The 17,194-nt window shown below is 38.8% G+C and overlaps 1 long non-coding RNA gene across 1 annotated transcript; it reads left to right on the forward strand.

The window, feature by feature from the left end:
- The first annotated feature begins 1,305 nt into the window (after positions 1-1,305).
- On the forward strand, positions 1,306-10,372 carry LOC148123269 (uncharacterized). Its single transcript, XR_015737549.1, has 3 exons — positions 1,306-1,470; positions 5,431-5,494; positions 9,274-10,372. It is a non-coding gene; the product is annotated as an uncharacterized LOC148123269 (long non-coding RNA).
- Positions 10,373-17,194: the final 6,822 nt, after the last annotated feature.

A 17,194-nucleotide genomic window follows, 5' to 3' on the forward strand; every position in this document is an offset into this window, starting at 1 on the left:
CTTCGCTGGAGAAACTCCACGTAATGCCTTGGCAGAGTCCCGTCTGCTTTCCCATGCCTTTATCCTGAGAACGACTACCATGCTGATGCTTGTGAGGCACATAGAGATCTGCCAATATGTTACATGGGACACACATGCAGGCCTTCTGAACAGACATCTCTTGAATAACTATGAAAGAACATTTTTTTTAACATCTTGCCCTGTTGTCCAGGAAGAGCCAAGTGCTCCCTAAATCCCAGGAGTGTGTGCTCACGAACTTGATGCTTAAGGTTTACTCCATTCAAGAAAGTTAGCTAGTGCTCCCTTGGGAACTATTTCTGGATAAGAATGTTCTGGTCCCCGACCATCCATCCTGGATGCGATACTGAAACAGTTCAAGCCCACCCAGAAAGGAGATAATAGGCATGGTAACATTTGGAATGAAAAGGTGGAATTTCCTCTATAAGCATAAGGCTAGCTCACATGTGGTGCTGGGAGCAAGGGGTGGTGTGTATGTGTGCTACTCGTGGGAAGGAGCAACTTGTACTGAAAGCCATTCCTCCAACCCACGTACATTTAAATATCCATATATTAAAATATACGTACCCGTTTCCCTCTCCTACATAAAGGAGTCAGGTCCAGGCTGGTCTCTTTCTATTTGATCTTAATCCCTCTCCTCTCCAGCATGGCCAGGAGCGCCCCTCTCTTTGTAATAAATAGCTGGCGGAGCTAGACATTCATTCTGTCCCCTTTGATCACCTCGGAGCTGTCAGCCCCTGCTGCTGTTTGCCTCCCAGCTCTTGTTCCTGCCTAAAAGTGGAAGTAATGCCCCCTGAAAGAAATACCCTAGCTGTCCCGCAAGGCCGCAATCTATTTCTTCTTTTGTTGCACACGCCCCCTGGGGCCCGCCCTCCCAGTTTGAACAAACCCCCCTCTTCTTTCCTTTTCAACATCTTCAGAATTCTAGTTCCTGCTGGAGACACTCGCCTGTGCTTCTGTGACCCCCGCTGGACCAGACTGTCTGAGAAGCTACCACCAGGCCAGACGGGGGAGGCTCTGCCTGGCTCCTCCTCCTTTTGCCTGTCGCTGGCTCTGCAGAGATGCGCACTACAGACATTTGTGTCATGAGTCCTACAGCTGGCACCGGGGAAGGCGAGCATCATTTCCCCCATAACTTACCCCGCGGCTGTTCTCCCATAAAATGCCTCCGTCTCCCTTCATTCACTAGGGACTTGGGGTTGCTCCTAGGTCTCCCTGGGCTGGCTTTGCCCCCCCCCCCCCCCCCCGGCTCTGCAGTTAGCATTTGAGAGATGGGGAGTGGCGCTGAGCTGGGACTCAGCGGGCTGATGCTCGCAGACAGGGCAGGGATCACATTTGCAATCTCTGTTCCGGGTTTACAGCGGAAATTATAAACAATCTATCTCCCTTCTTCTCCTCGCGTCAGGCTGTGTATAACTTGTAAATATTGTTCAAAGGACATAATTTGCAAAGGTAAACAACTGGAAGAAAAGTATATGGACCGTGAGGTTTGTCTTTAATGTGTTTACAGGACAGGAAAGGGGTCGGAGAGGGAAAATTATGGGGTAGAATGGGAATTCGAGCGGGGGAGAGGGGAGGGGTAACGACCAGGGGTAACACAGAATGCTGATGATTCTATAATGGTGACATAATTAATTAAACGTAATGTCTCTTAAAAGCTTTTGGCTGTCCCTGACATTGTTTGGAAGGATGCATTATTTTAAAAGGAGAGCTAGGATGTTGGAGGGGGTTGGGGGGGTGGGCTTTAAAAAACGACTGAATACCACTCATTGTGCTGGATCAAAAAAAATCCAACAACCTGCAGTGGAAATAAATACTGCGTTCCCGGCTGCTGGGCTGGTGTGCGGAGGCCACAGCCAGGGAAGCATGGACTGCAAAGTGGAAAATTCCTGCAGAGGACGTGTTTCTGTTTCCAGTGGGAAGAAAGAGAGAAAGAGGGTGTTGTTGGAAGCTGGTAGCTCTTTAGCAAACACAGAGAGCACCATGACGATGGCAGAGCGACCTACCTGAAGTGGGAGAAATTAAGCAAATAAATCACTTTTTTCGATGTCCTGTATTCTTAGAGACTGCGGGCTCCCAGGAAGAGTCTGGAATCTAAGCTTTCCCTCTTTGGCCCCCGGGTCTAGACAGGAAAGGAATGCAGAGGCTGCAGGAACTGGGAGCCTCTGGTAGGGGGTAAGCAGAAATTTGCTGGTGCCTTTACTCCTAAAATAGGCACGTATTCAGGGCCAGGGTTCTTGAGTCCTCAATATTGAAATGACACACCTGTTTTCCAGAGGATGTCAGCAGCTGAAGTAATGTTCTTCTGTCAGAAAGGTCCTCAGGTCCTGAGAGCACCTTCACAGATTGGATGCTTAGGGAGACTCCAGAGAGACGTCACTGGGGTTTCTTTCAGGGTAGTTTAGATTGCATCCCAAGGATGCAGAGAAGGGAGAGCCGAAAGCTGGTCATCCAGCCACTGTGGAAACTCATTGCATTCTTAGAGAGAATGTCAGCATCCCCATGAATGCATCCTGGTACAGAAAAGTGAAAGTCAATAAGAAGCCATGTTTCTATTCCTTTGCCTTGGTCTTGCTTTTTGTTTGTTTTTCTGTAAGGCCTCCATTAAGAAGCAACAGTGGGGAGTTCACAAAGCCTGTGCAGTCAACACTCTGCATTTTTTTTTCATTTGCTCAGAGCTCCCCTTTCTCTAGCTGATGCACAGCATCCTCACAAAATATTTAAAAAATCCATTTTGTTCTTAGGGATCTGGTGAGTGTGTGTGAATAGTGTGTGTGTGTGTGTGTGTGTGTGTGTGTGTGTGTGTGTGTGCATCTGAAGGCCATTTAGATATAAGCCCATACTAATATGAGAATTAAATACTTTTGATTACTATTGAAAACAGCTTATGGGAAGTAATTACCACTGTATGATCGTTAAAAATTACAACTGACACAGAATTTATGTGTTCAAATCCTCATGAATGATAGCACATAAAAGGGACATCTCACCTCATTCCAATAACTCCAAAATTCAAGTTTTCTTGGGTGTGAACATTCAAGACAATGATGGACCTTAGGTTTGAAAAGTCTGTATTCCGCACAATATTTAGTTTGTCAAGAATGAGACTGAGTCTAATTGTCAAAGTAAAGGAAATGAGTGACTGAGGAAACAATATAAGGGCAATTAGTCAGTATATGTTTAACATATCAATGTACTTGTCTACTCTTACAAATGACACACATAGATTTAAAAACCATTGCGATATGATTCATATATTGTTAAATAACAAAAATTAAATTTTGTAGTTCAGGTCTGATTCTAAATTATTTGCAGAGTTGTAATATGGATGCTATTTTAAAACATCCTTCTCTCTCTCATCCTTTATAATTACTTTCCTTTCTTCCCCCAAGTCCTAAGCAAATACTAATTTAAATTTTATCTTTATATTTATTTGTCAGCTCTGTACTTTTAATATAAAAAGGATCATATAATGTGTGTGTGTGTTTGAATTCTTTCTCTGAGCACTGATTTCAGATCTGCCCATTTTGCTCTTCTTCATTGGTAAACAGTGTTGTGGAATATTTATTTAACTATGCAAAGATGTCTTGCATTTATTTATTTATACAAAGATGAATTGTTGTTTTATTTTGCCTGCCTAAGGCACCTGATTGGTCCAATGAAAAGCTGAATAACCAATAGCAAGGGAAAAGGTATAGGCAGGACTTCCAGGAAGGGCGTATAAGTAGGAGGAGGAATTTGGGCTCAGGAGAGAAGGAAAATGAGACAACAGAGAGATGCCAGGGACCAGCCAGACAGGCATGGAGGAAGTAGGAAAGCAGGACATACAGAATGAAAGAAAGGTAAAAAGTCCTGAGACAAAACGTAGATGAGTAGAAACATGTCAAATTAAGTAAAAGAGCAAGTAGAACAAGTCTACACTAAGACCAAACACTCATAATTAATAATAAGTCTCCATGTCTTTATTTGGGGGCTGATTAGCTCTCCACAAAAAATGCCACCTACAAAAGCATCTTCCAATATGTGAACATACCACAATTTTATTTAGCAGCTGACAAGCCTTCAAATCCCTTCTTTGAAACAACACAACTGAAGCCGCTCTGAAAAGTCACATACAACTGATTGTGTGAATACAAGTTGTCATTTACTTTTGGTGAAGATCTAAAAGTGAAGCTGCTGTTGCTTACAGAATACAAAACTCTTCAAGAACTGACAAACTGTATTCCAAAGAGGCTGCATTGTTTTCCATTCTCACTCACAATGAATGTGCAAGATCTCATTGTTCTAATTTTTTACTACCATTTGCAATTGTCTTATTGTGGTCATTCCAGTGATCAAGAAATGGTAACTCATTTAGGGTGTGGTTTGTAGTTTCTACTGACCAACACTGCTATGCATTTTTACAATTGTTTGATTACTACTAGTGGATCTTTTAAATCAAAATACTAATTAAAACTTCCCATTTATTCTTTTCAGCTGTGCTACTTTTTTCTTATAAACTGATACTGGTTTTGTTGTTGCTGTTTTTTTAAATAATCTGGCACAAATATTTAATTCATTACATGACTTGAGCGGGTATTTGCCAATTCTTTGGTTTATTTGGTGATGTGGAGCAGATGTTTCCTCAAAGACTAGGAACAAACTGTAAAAGGATCAAATACAGCAAAAGCAAAGGCCTAGAGAAGATGCCACATAAAAATTTAAAACCCTTATAATAGGATCTGGGCGTATGGGTTTATTTCATTGTTTTTGTGTCTAATGTGAGATTATAGCCTGCCTATGTTGACTTGAAGTTTGTGTTAGAGAGCACAGCCAAAGCACTGAACTAGACTATTCTATGTGTAGATAGAATTTATTGTCAGACAAGCTGCCAGGTTACCAAAGAGGGTAGAGAAGTTGTCAGTTTTATCAGGGCAGGTAGCAGTGGGAGGTGGTCATGTATTCTGAAGACTGCCCTTCTTTAGGTGACCTCACAGTTACTAAAGAAGGAGCAGAAGCACATTTGCATATCTTGACCACCTATCAGGATGGCATGGACTTACTAGAATGAACTATCTTAATTTCAAAAGAAGCAAGCAATCACCTCCTGAGTTAGGACTTGCAACTCTGCTTGTCAACACTCCAAACTCTGACTGGCAGACAAGGTGGAAATGGACCTGCAGTTTTGACCTCCACAAGAGAAGTAGTAACTTTCTTGAAAACAGAAATTCAACCCTCGAGATTTCTGAGGAATTCTGAGTTTAGGTTTCTAATTAACTGATAAGAGTTTCCTTACCTACTTCATAAGAATTTGCCCTGGGTTAGGCCTAACCATCATCTTAGGACATTGTCAGCATCACTGCCATGTCTGAGGGCCCAGTTTGTGATCTATCAATTTGTTTTTTTTCTTTTTGGTTGATGTTTTCATGTCAGACAGGTGGAGTGAGGAGCTCTGTCTTTCCAATGCTCAGTGTTGATTACTGACTTGGAAGATTAGGTAAGTCCACTTCACTGGTAACTGGTGTGACATGGGGGCATTAAGGGTTGTGAGATTGTCTGGGTAAAGTTCAAGAACCTCAGGTGATAGGGTTCTCAGCTGGGCTGGGTGTGGAAAGGCACCCTGGGGCAATGGTCCAGGCTAACAATAATAGTTACAGAAGAGGTCATGAACTTTAGAGAGCAGAGGGGTCAAGGGAGGAGCTGGTTTGGGGAAAAGGAAGATAAAAATAAATTAAATATAGAACTCATGTATGGAGATATCAGAAAACTTTATTATTTTCCCCCCAAATCTCTTGATGAATACTTATTCAACAAGGGTTTTATTTTAAGGGAAGAAGAGTATCCTAAAACAAACAAATTAGCATGTGTTTTGGGTTTATTTCCACGAGTTTGGTCTCCAGTGCTGTGGTAATGGAGGTGGATAGAGCTCTAGGGGGCAGAGCATGGGAAAAGGTTCCTAGGTCTGTTCCAAACTCCTGCAAGACTCTGGAACAAGAGCATCGGACACAGTAGAGAGCTTAGACCCTTCTCTGCTAAGACAGATATAAAATAATGTCTTCAAACTTCACATCAAGGTTAGCTCTGAGAATAAAAGGATGAATAGATAAAAAAAGCATAATTATAAAACAAAACTTTTTTTCTTTTCATTTCTTTTTAAGAAAACAGTAGTTCGTGAAAACGGAACACAGAGAGGAAAGCATCCACTTCCATGGAAAGACCCCAACTTGCTTTAGAACATTTTAAAGGATATGTACTTTTGATGTCTGAGAGATTTGCATTTAAGATAGCTTCCACAAATTCTTGTCAGGCAGTGCCATAATCTCTTTCATGAAAGTATGATTATTTTTAAAAATAATTCTGCTTTTAAAGATATTGTTTGACATGGGCTCCAGACACAAAGTACCACAATTCTTTGAGTTTACGTACACAATGTCACTGATATAACATTACTAAGTCTTCCTATCCTATGGCTTCAGCACAATCATGGAACTATGTCCACAAAACTGGGAACTCTTCTATTAGGTACCAGAAGCTTAAAATTTGCTAGAAGGCAAAAGAAAATTATCTTATTTGATATTGAAAAGTAAGAGGTCCCTTGATAAGTTCATTCTAATTTTACAAGTAATTTTATCCATACCAGAAGCTATTGATTTAGACAAAATAACTCATACTTTAGCAGAAAAACAAATCCTGTGATGCTTTGAAAACGAAGAAAGATAATGGTTTACAAAACTGTTGTAAAAGGCCACTTGTTTGTTTCCCAACTGCTCAGACTCCAAAAATAATCACACAGAAACTATATTATTTTCAATACTGTTTGGCTAATAGCTTAAGTGTCTTTTCTGCTAACTCATATCTTAAATTAACCCATTTCTATTATTTTATACTTTCCCATGAGGCTCATAGTTTACTGGCAAAGTTCCAGAGCTGCATGGCTTCTCCCTGATTCTGCCTTCTTTCTCTCAGCCATCAGTTCAGTTTTCCCCACCTAGCTCTGTTCTGCCCTGCTATAAGCTCAGAGTAGTTTATTTATTCATTAACCAATAAGAACAACACATATACAGAAGGACCTCCCACATCACAAAACAATGGGCATAATTACATAAAATAGATCACCACTGATGCCAGGGCATACATAATAATGCCCCCGTAAAATTACCTGAGATGAATGAGAAAAGATATTTCTAATCATCTTATGTCAGTATGATTTTACATGAGTTGAACTATAAGATTATTTTAAATGTGAAAACTCTCATATTACTCAATTCTTTCTTCAACTTTTGCATATGTTACCATTGACAGATTTATAGATTTATGCTATGATGTTAACTAAAGCTCTTGGAAGAGTGTATCACAAATTATCTATGGAAATCCCATTTTGAACAGATAGGGGGTTGGTGTCCCTGCAAAGATGACATGTATCTAACTACATACATCCTTAATTTGTTACTACGTTTTGGATCGTGACTGCCCCATCAAGCCACATATGTCAAATGTTTGGTTGCTCTTCACTTCACTTCAGGAGTTGGCCCAAGAGTAAAGAGTTGAGGTCACTGGGAGGTCAAGGGTGGGATCATGTACTAAGGACACTGTGTTTAACTTTAATTGTCAACTTGACACAATCTATCATCATCTGGGGATGGAATCTCAAGAGGAATTGTCTACACTGGTTTGAACTGTGAGCATGCAACTGGTATAGAAAGACAATTGGAGACAATACACTGTCAGTGTGCCAGAAGGGTCCTTTGAAATTTCATGTTCTGGAGAAGGATAACAGAAAGACTTCTACATAGAACACTCCCTCAGAGAGTCATCCTCCCAGCCTCCAAGTCCTGGGGTTGGAACTCCAAAAGGCACAGTTCTTTTGGAATGAAATGTATCAACATCTCTTTCATAATCAAGTCTGTTCCTTGAAATGTAATTGTTTCATGGTACAGTATTTGACTCTGTGAACTGTGGCCATCATATGTGATGGTTTAGCTCCACAAATTTAGATCCAGTATGTAAGAATCAGAGGAGTGAAGGATTAGAAAGGCTGCATTAAAAATGAACAACCCTAGACACAAAAATCTAGTTAGATAATGATTAACAGCCTTGTTGTCAAATTGTGAGGTTATTTCTTATTTCGTAAATAAAAGAGATTTTCCTGTTAATACACTTGCAATGTAATCTGCGCATTAAACTGTACTGAATTAAAATTAGTGCTCAGAGACTTTGGGACACATAAAAGGTGCATTTAATGGTGTGGTCTTGCTCTGCACCATGGTAAACAAAATGCAATCAACCCCTAGAAGCGAACATAAAAGTGGAAGGAGAGAACTGGGTCAGCAAAGATGTTCTTTGACATCCACACATGAACCATGCTATGTATGACTACCTCCTCACTCCAACACACACATATCATGTGCACACACACCCACACGCATACATACGTAAACATGCACATGTAAAAATAAAAGAATATTTTTTTTAAATTTGGGTAACTGTGTATCTCTGTGTTGCTGACCTGTCAGCAAAATGAGAATTTTAATAATGCATATGAAGTAAAGAGAAGATTTGGGTCTTAAACCTCAAGCATATTCTAAATTTATATATCTGGTTCTCTGAAAGCTTTCTTAGATATTTGAAATATCTGGAAAGATCTTAATCCTCAACTCATCAAATTTATGCCAAACTGGCAAAGTGATGATAATCGGGACAATTATTTAGGTTTCTGTCAACCTCGTTGACTAAGAAGCTTCGTACTTTAAAATTAACAAGAGTTGGCAGCATGCCATTAAAATATAAATGGAAACTTCGATGAATGGATTTTGTAAAGTCAACTGTATTCGATATTAAAAAATAGAAGGCAACAGTCATATTCATGATTCGAAGATTATTTCATTGTACATTAACAGAGGTGAAATAAACAACCTTAGGGAGTTCTGGAGATCAGAAATGTGGCGGCGTTCCCATCAGCCCATGCTAGAGGAACCGTTGACCTTACCTGTGAATGAAGCCATCACGCCAGAAAAGCTTCGAGTCTCCTAGCATCATGGGAACCCCCACCTTCCTGCTCTCTATTCACAAGTCATCTGAGACCAAGTATTTTCATCAGAGGGATCCAGGCTCCGTAACAGAGAACTGCTTGTGCAGCAACGCTTGGTAAAGTCCTGCAGCTGATGTGGCTTTGCTTGCCTAACCCAAAGACACAACCCCTGTCTCACGCAGGCGCTGGCAGCTCAGATTTGCTCTTGCGCTGACAGAATCTCAGAGCATTCGGTTTCTTCCTCCCAGGAGCCTCCTGAAAGCTTCTGGAGCCCACTGCCTCGTTGAGGTCCTGCAGTCTGCGGTCTGGAGGTGAGGAGCAGAGAAGAGTGTCTGAGGAGATCTGGCTTCCACAACGGAAGAGTGAGAGGCTCTCAAGGATCTCATCATGCTTCCCGTTTTGGGCATCCTCACCCCGCATAAAAAGGTGCTACATCCACTAAGTGTTAAATAATAAAGGAAGTGGCTATTCAAAGACAATTTTGCTGGAGCATTTAAATAGGCTCTAACTATTCGGTGACAATTATTGGAGGATAAAAACAAGTTAGAGGTAAATTATTATATTTTCTAATTAAAAAATAATAGAATGCAAGCTATTATCTCATAAATTTACACGTATATTTATTTTCAGGGGTTACAATACTTACCGAAAATATTCTTAAAAGAATATCTTACTTAGCTATAGTTGCTTATATAAACACACAGTGCTAACTAATGTGATATTAAATATCTTATGCTCCTTCTGAAAATTTTATTAATCCTTAAATAAACAAAAAATGAAATGACATTTAGTCTCGTTAGATGAACAATACGTTAAAGAAAAAGGTGAATGTATAATTATACATTAAAAATTAATTTCATATTAGATGATTTCTATAAATGATACTCAACACACAATAGGTTAATCTAAAGATAATATGTAAGAAACAATTACAGAAAAATAACAATATGTCTCAAAAAACAGCAATCATAGTTTTAATTTGTAATTGCATTCTTATCCCTGCAAATAATTAATAGCATTAAAAATGTGTTGTATCATTTCCAAATAAATATAAAAATAAAAACATTTATCTTCTATATGTGTATAATTGAACAATTTCAAGAGTGAGAGACACAGAAGAGATATATATGTGATAGCTCTCTCTCTCTCTCTTTCTCTCTCTGTGTGTGTATGTGTACCTGTAAAAGGTTTAGAGAAACAGAATTTGTGAGAGATTGTTTTTCCTCTCTAAATAAGCTAAACAGAAATTTTCAGTTGCCTGTCCTTTTGATAAACTTTTTCTTTAACAAAAGGAATTAGTAATTATCTTATAGAATCTACTGATCAAAATGTTTAATTCAAACTTAAATAAATTATTGCTTTGAGATACTATTATGATCTGCTGGTTTGGGTACCCTGTCCCTTTAAGAGATAAGCCCCACCTATTCCACCCTTCCTCCAAGGCAAGCTTATCTTCCTCATCCTCCAGCCTGTGCTCTCTCCCCAGCCCTCTTCTAAAGAGGTGGCTGCTGCCTCTCCCTCTCTCCGCCAACCTCCTTCCTCTCTTCTCCCTCCTTTTCCCTCTCCTCCCTTTTCCTTTCCCCTTCCCTTCCATAACCTACAAAATAAGCTCTATATCCAAACTCTCTCTGCATGGTGTGTCTGTCTGTCTCTCACTAGCCTGGGACCCACCATGGCCCCTTGTGGGACCCCCCCCCCAACACCACCACCACTGCCATATCTTTAAAAAGAATAACAGATACCAGATTAGGATTCTTCATGATTTCATTTTTATTTGGAGATATATATTCCAAATAAGATGCTATCAAACACTGTTTCTAACTACTGGAAGGCAGCAGAAATCTGTCTGGTAAGTACATCCTATCCCCCATGGCCCTTACACTATATCACGGTCCTACCGTACTCCGTTCCATGTGCACGCAATCCCTTCATAATGTTGCTACACAAAATCATTTATTTATTGTGGATGAAATATTCAGAGAGTCTGCTATGATGTGTGTCTAAAGAAAAATAATCAATAGTCAACATTTAGGGGTGAAACCTTAGAGATTCTTTTTTTCCCTTCTGTTTTCTCACTTGCTTCTCTCCCCCTACTTCCCTTCCCCTCCTCTTTCCTCCTCTCTTCTCCTCTCCTCTCTTCTCTTTCTTTTCTTCTTTATTTGTAGTAAAATAAAATTTCCCTTAGCCTATTTCTGGAGAAAGATGCAAAATCAACCCTGCCAGAGCTTCTTGAGTCTATGGGCCTCAATGTTGACTTCCAGGGAGTTCTGGCTCAGCCAGAAACCTTTCCATGAAGCAACTGCGGCAAGAATTAAGAGGTCATCAAAACCTCAAACAAGCTACAACCCTGTGGATTTGAAGAGAAACAAGATACTCCAACATTCCTTCTCTGGTTTCCTTGGCAACATCAGCAACAACTCTATACTACTGTGTCTCTCTGATTTTTTTGTTGTACTTTTTTCCCTTCAGGAGGTCAAGTGAATGGAAACCTCCTGGAAGAAATACTGCAGCCTACTAGATGGGCTGACATACATTAAAATGAGAGACCCAAGCATTCTGACTTTTCCCACCGCTCAAGGGGAGGGGGTTGGGGAACGACCTTAGGGCAAGGAAACAATGTACAAATTCCACCTGGACAGCAATGAGGAATCCTTCCAAGAGGCTCACCACTGATATGAATTACATTGAAAAATAACAAACAAGCAAGTAGAAAGTTAAATTTCCCTCCGCAGAGCTCTTCAAATATATTAAATAAAGGGGGGAAAAAGTCCAAACCCAGATTGTATATAATCACATAATTAAAAATACCAGAAACCAGCTAACTGTCCTTAAATCATATGTAACCAACTAGAAGAAGGGGTTAGGAATACTTTATTAGAAATTTTGTCAAACTTCTAGTGCAAAGACAATCACTCAAACAAAATTCACATTCAAACATTGAGAAAGTATGCATGCAGCATTGGTTAGGGTTCTAGTCAAATCATAAGTACGGCAACACATTCAAATCTAAAACAAGAGGTTAAGGTCAGACTATGTAACCTAGAGGGGCAAGGTCCTAACCTTAAGCTAGTTCTGTCCTTCTACAAATAAGAAAGCCAGCAGAAATCCCAGCTGTCACAAGAAGGCAGCATCTACTTGTATCTGTGACAGTGTGTGATTGCCATTTTTTTTATTCTTGCATTTCTTCCCTTTTATCGCCCATACACCTGAGTATATAATTCTGCATATCTCATTTCCTCTCTCTTCAAGATCTGCCTGATTACCGACAGAATGCTGTTTTAGGACTTGTCAGCTGCTCCCATTTCTGGGTAGGAAGGGTACTAGCTTCCCCTGACACAGAGGACAGTACAAACTCATGCATCTGCATGTCTAGACTTTGCTCTAAAGTTCCTCTGACTCTTGAAGGTCCAGGCAAAGACCAAGAGGCCCTGCTGTTGACCAGCTCCTTTTAAAGTTGGCAGCAGAGGGAAATGAAAGGTACTGGTAGAAACACACGATGCAAGATGTGCTGACCTTGGCAGTGGCCAATAGGGTACAAAGGTAGTGGTCAATGAATAAGGATATCATCATTGAGAGAAGGAAGATATAGATCAAGAATATCAAATATAAGACGCAGAAACAAGGTTAAAGAAGGAACTTCCAGCACAAATAGATGAGAAAGAGAATAAAAAAAGCAAGCAAAAAGGAAAGGCTGAAAAGAAAGCAAAGTAGGGGCGAAATCTAAGCCCAGAGGATGTTTAAACTACAATAAAACAGAGGGAGAGGGCTGTATAGTCTGGATGGTTTTTATTGGTGTGTAGCTTTCTGACTAACAGAGTTCCCCACTGATGTCTCATTCTGAAAAATGTAGTCAAGGGAATGAGAAGATAATGTGTTTTTACTGAATACAACTCTTCTGTCCTAGCCACCCACCATTCTCACACCCCCACCCGTACCGTCTAAAGCAAATCTCACTTCACTGACTGCTATTAACATAAATGCAATCATTTATGGAGGTCAGAATACTCTGATATCAGGATGAACTCTTTATGGCATTTTCTTTTCCTTTCTGATTCCGATTTCTATACTTTTTTTATGCTATCTGTGTTGGACTGCCAATCATACTCTTACATATATACTCCTGTAAGTCCCTGAGGCCTAACAGCTTTTGCTATACTGCTTCCTATTTTGTTTGAGATATAATTCATGAGAAATTTCACATGCCAACTCTGCCATAAAGAAAGGAAAAATAATTCCAGGTTCACATAATCTCTACAGCAGTTAGGTATGATCCACATTTTCTCCCTTCTTACTATGTATTAGTAGAAGGTTATGCTGACAGCACTCATCTCTGAAAGGATAAGCTAATTCACCAAAGATATGTTTTACTACTACTATAGGTCAGAGATCAGACTCTAAAATATGTAAGGACATTCATTGATCACATGTTTTCTAATAACTGGAGCAAGAGGCACACTCTCCTAATCACACTGGTTGGAAGACTGATTCAGGAGACTCATGATTTTGAAGTCCTTCTGGCCTACAAAGGAAAACCCTGTCACAACAAAAAAAAATAAATTGAAAGCCACTTGCTCTAAAGTTTGAGAAACCTAGGTTTGAAGCCAAGTTCTCTTAATTTTCTAGCTATGTATGACCTTCAATAAATTATTAATCCTTGCCAACTTGGATTGTTTTATCAGCTAAAAAGTAGGCAATGATAAAAATATAAAACAGAAATTAAAGAAGTGAAAAAAGCAGGATGAAAAATAACAAAAACAGAGTTCTTAGAATATATAATATGTCTAATTAACATTAACCAAAGACAATATTATCAATTAACATTAATAAAATCCTAAGAGGTAAACTCTTTTCATATTTGGTTGTAGTCAGAAGTTTCTCTCCCACCCACGAGTTCTCAAATATAGCACCTGTCTTCCAAATAATTGACTCAGAAGCTTAATATAAATTATAAATGCTTTTTTGGGTTGGGTCTTTTTATGACCGCTTCTATCTCCTTGCAGCTTATAGGTCTATTTATATTGCTCACCTGGTCTTGATTTAATTTTGGTAGATGGTATCTATTTAAAAAATTTCCATTTCTTTTACATTTTCCAATTTTGTGGAGTACAGGTTTTTGTAGTAAGACCTAATGATTCTCTGGATTTCCTCAGTGTCCATTGTTATGTCCCCCTTTTTATTTCTGATCTTGTTAATATGGATGTTCTCTCTCAGCCTTTTGATTAGTTTGGATAAGGGTTTGTCAATCTTGTTGATTTTCTCAAAGAACCAGCTTTTTGTTTCATTGATTCTTTGTATGGTTTTCTGTGTTTCTACTTTGTTAATTTCAGCCCTCAACTTGATTATTTCCTGTTTTCAACTCCTCCTGGGTAAGTCTACTTCTTTTTTTTTTCTAGAGCTTTTAGGCATGCTATTAGGTCACTGATAGGATCTTTCTCCTTTTTCCTTATATGGGTACTTAGTGCTATGAACTTTCCTCTTAGCACTGCTTTCATAGTGTCCCATAGGTTTGGATATGTTGTGCCTTCATTTCATTCAATTCAAGGAAGGTTTTAATTTCTTTCTTTATTATTTTATTGATCCAGGGGTGGCTCAGTAGTTGACTGTTCAGTTTCCATGAGTTTGTAGGCTTTCTGGGAGTAGTATTGTTGTTGAATTCTAACTTAACTCCATGGTGATCTGATAAGACACAATGGATTACTCCAAAAATTTTTTTGTATCTGTGGATGTTTGCTTTGTTACTGAGAATGTGATCAATTTTAGAGAAGGTTCCATGAGGTGCTGAGAAGAAGGTATATTCTTTTTTGTTTGAGTGGAATGTTCTATATATGTCTGTTAAGTCTATTTGATTCATTATATCTGTTAGTTCTCTTATTTCTAATGCTTGACCAATAGCTCAGGCTTGCTACTATTTTAGTCTTACACTTAAATTGATCCATATTTGTATTTATGCTCTGCCATGTGACAGCCCCTTTATTAGCATGACCTATTCATCTCCTGCTCCCACTGCTTCTAGCTGGCAACTCCTCTGACTCTGCCCTTCCTCTTCCCAGAAATCTCCTAGTTTGGTCGTCTGCTTCTACTTCCTGCCTGGTTGCTGACCAATCATCATTTTATTAAATCAATCTGAGTGACAAATCTTTACAGTGTACAAGAGGACTATTCCACAGCATTTGGCTTTGAACATTCTAAAATGCATTTTTAAAACATTCATTCCTTTTTGGCTATGTGGGGATATGCTTGTCTTATGTTTCTTGAAATAATAAAGTTTATGGATATGAATATCAGAAACGGAAGCTGAAAATGCAAAAAAAAATTTAAACAGGTGTGCTTAAGGAATTGGCAGAGTGAATTTAAAGGTTGCTAAATAACAGTGAACACTGGATCCAATAAGAACAAAAGTCTATAAAATAGGAAATGATGGATTTTCCCAGGCATTTGTAATATTTGGTCACAAAGAACCTCAGTGACCCATGGACCTCCAAAAATTGTAAGCAGGGTTTGTAACCAAGAAAGAAGGCATGGCTCTAATCAGATTTTCAAAAGGCTTCATGGCTTGGAAAGATTAACACATGCCTTTTAGTGGCAGGCACAGAAATCAATTAGAGTTCACAGAGAGTAAAACAATACATTTGCTTGGTGTAAAGATGTTATGTGGAATATTTAATGTGTTTTGAACATGAAAGAAAACATGAAACTGCTGAGCAGAAAACAAAGGGAGATGTGGTCTCTGGGATGAAAAACATCTGCCCTTTGCCTTCCTTGTGGGAGACAGGCGTTATTAAGTCCTACACAGCTTTCAGAACTAACCAGAAATATGTGGCTCCCTGAAATCATAGAAAAATGATAAAGAACAAAAATAAAAATTTGTTATATACAAAGGTAACTTGAAAAGAGATAAAACAGGGGAAAAGGCAATAAACTTAAAAGTAGACACTGGAAAAGTTATACAATACAATTCACAAAAAAGCAAATAAAATACTTCATTGGAATCAAAGGAAATCATTGTTCCCTAAAAATTATCCATAGCACATGTCTTCAAACCATTAGTTTAATTCTTTTACATATTGGCATGGAGTGAGTCTTGATAGAAGAGACATGTGAAAATGGGCGACTTCTCAAATAGCTGACAGGATTTCAACATACCCTCCCATTAGCCACTATCCACTGAACCAATTAACGACAACAAAGGTCTTTCATGGGAACTAAACTGTATCAATCCCTTGAATGTGTTAGAATATTGGTCCATCAAAGCCACTGTGGACCTGCACAATATTAGAGCCATTGATTTACGCTGTGTGTTTTCCAAAGAACAAATCTATCTTACTCAGCAATCATTTGAAAGAAAATAGAGCCGTGCAATTTATCTCAATATGTAACAATCATATGTTAGCCCTCTGTCCGTGATAGCACAATATTTTTTTAGCACTTCAGTTATTTTTTAACCTCTCAGAGTTCTCATTTAAATTCCAAGTTTAATATCAGTTTTCTCAATATAGAGTCTTAAAAGGAAAGGGACTCAAATGAGAAATTTTCCCTTTACTTTTATCTTCTTGGATGCACTGATTAAGCTGCTTTATGTTAAATTAGAATGACAATTAATTATGACTCTGATCCACAGAGGAAAGAAGATAAACATGGTCAATGTAAATTAAGAGAGTGTGTTTATAAAATAAAAGGATTACTTCCGTGTAGAAGGCAGTTTTAAGTAATAGGAAACTGTATAACCATCTTTTATTGCCAGAGATAATGTCAATTATAAAACAGCAATATAAATTCAAAACCCCAAGGAATTGTTTCTAATAAAATATTAGAATTCCGGAATAAATAAAGACATCCTTTGAAAGAAGTTCCCAAGAAAACAAGTCTCAAAGGCTCCACTAATCACATAAGGGATTACAACTTCAACTAAATGGGAGGCAGGCAGAGAACTCAGTCTGGAGACAGAATTCTCAGGGTTAAGTGTGAAACTTAACCCATTGCTGGGTTAAGTTGAACCAACAGATATTGAACCCATTGTTCAAATATTACTGACATTAGCATTAAACTAAGCCTTGTGGAAGGCCCTGTTTGACTTCACAGCTTGAACATCTACAAAACAGGTCCTGCAGGGGGTTTTTGAAGCTTTGGTAGTGCTCTATAGAATCAGATGTTAAAGTTCTTTCAGTGGTG

The sequence above is a fragment of the Myodes glareolus genome, chromosome 1 (genome assembly GCF_982192425.1).
Source record: "Myodes glareolus chromosome 1, mMyoGla1.1, whole genome shotgun sequence".
Classification (NCBI taxonomy): domain Eukaryota; kingdom Metazoa; phylum Chordata; class Mammalia; order Rodentia; family Cricetidae; genus Myodes; species Myodes glareolus.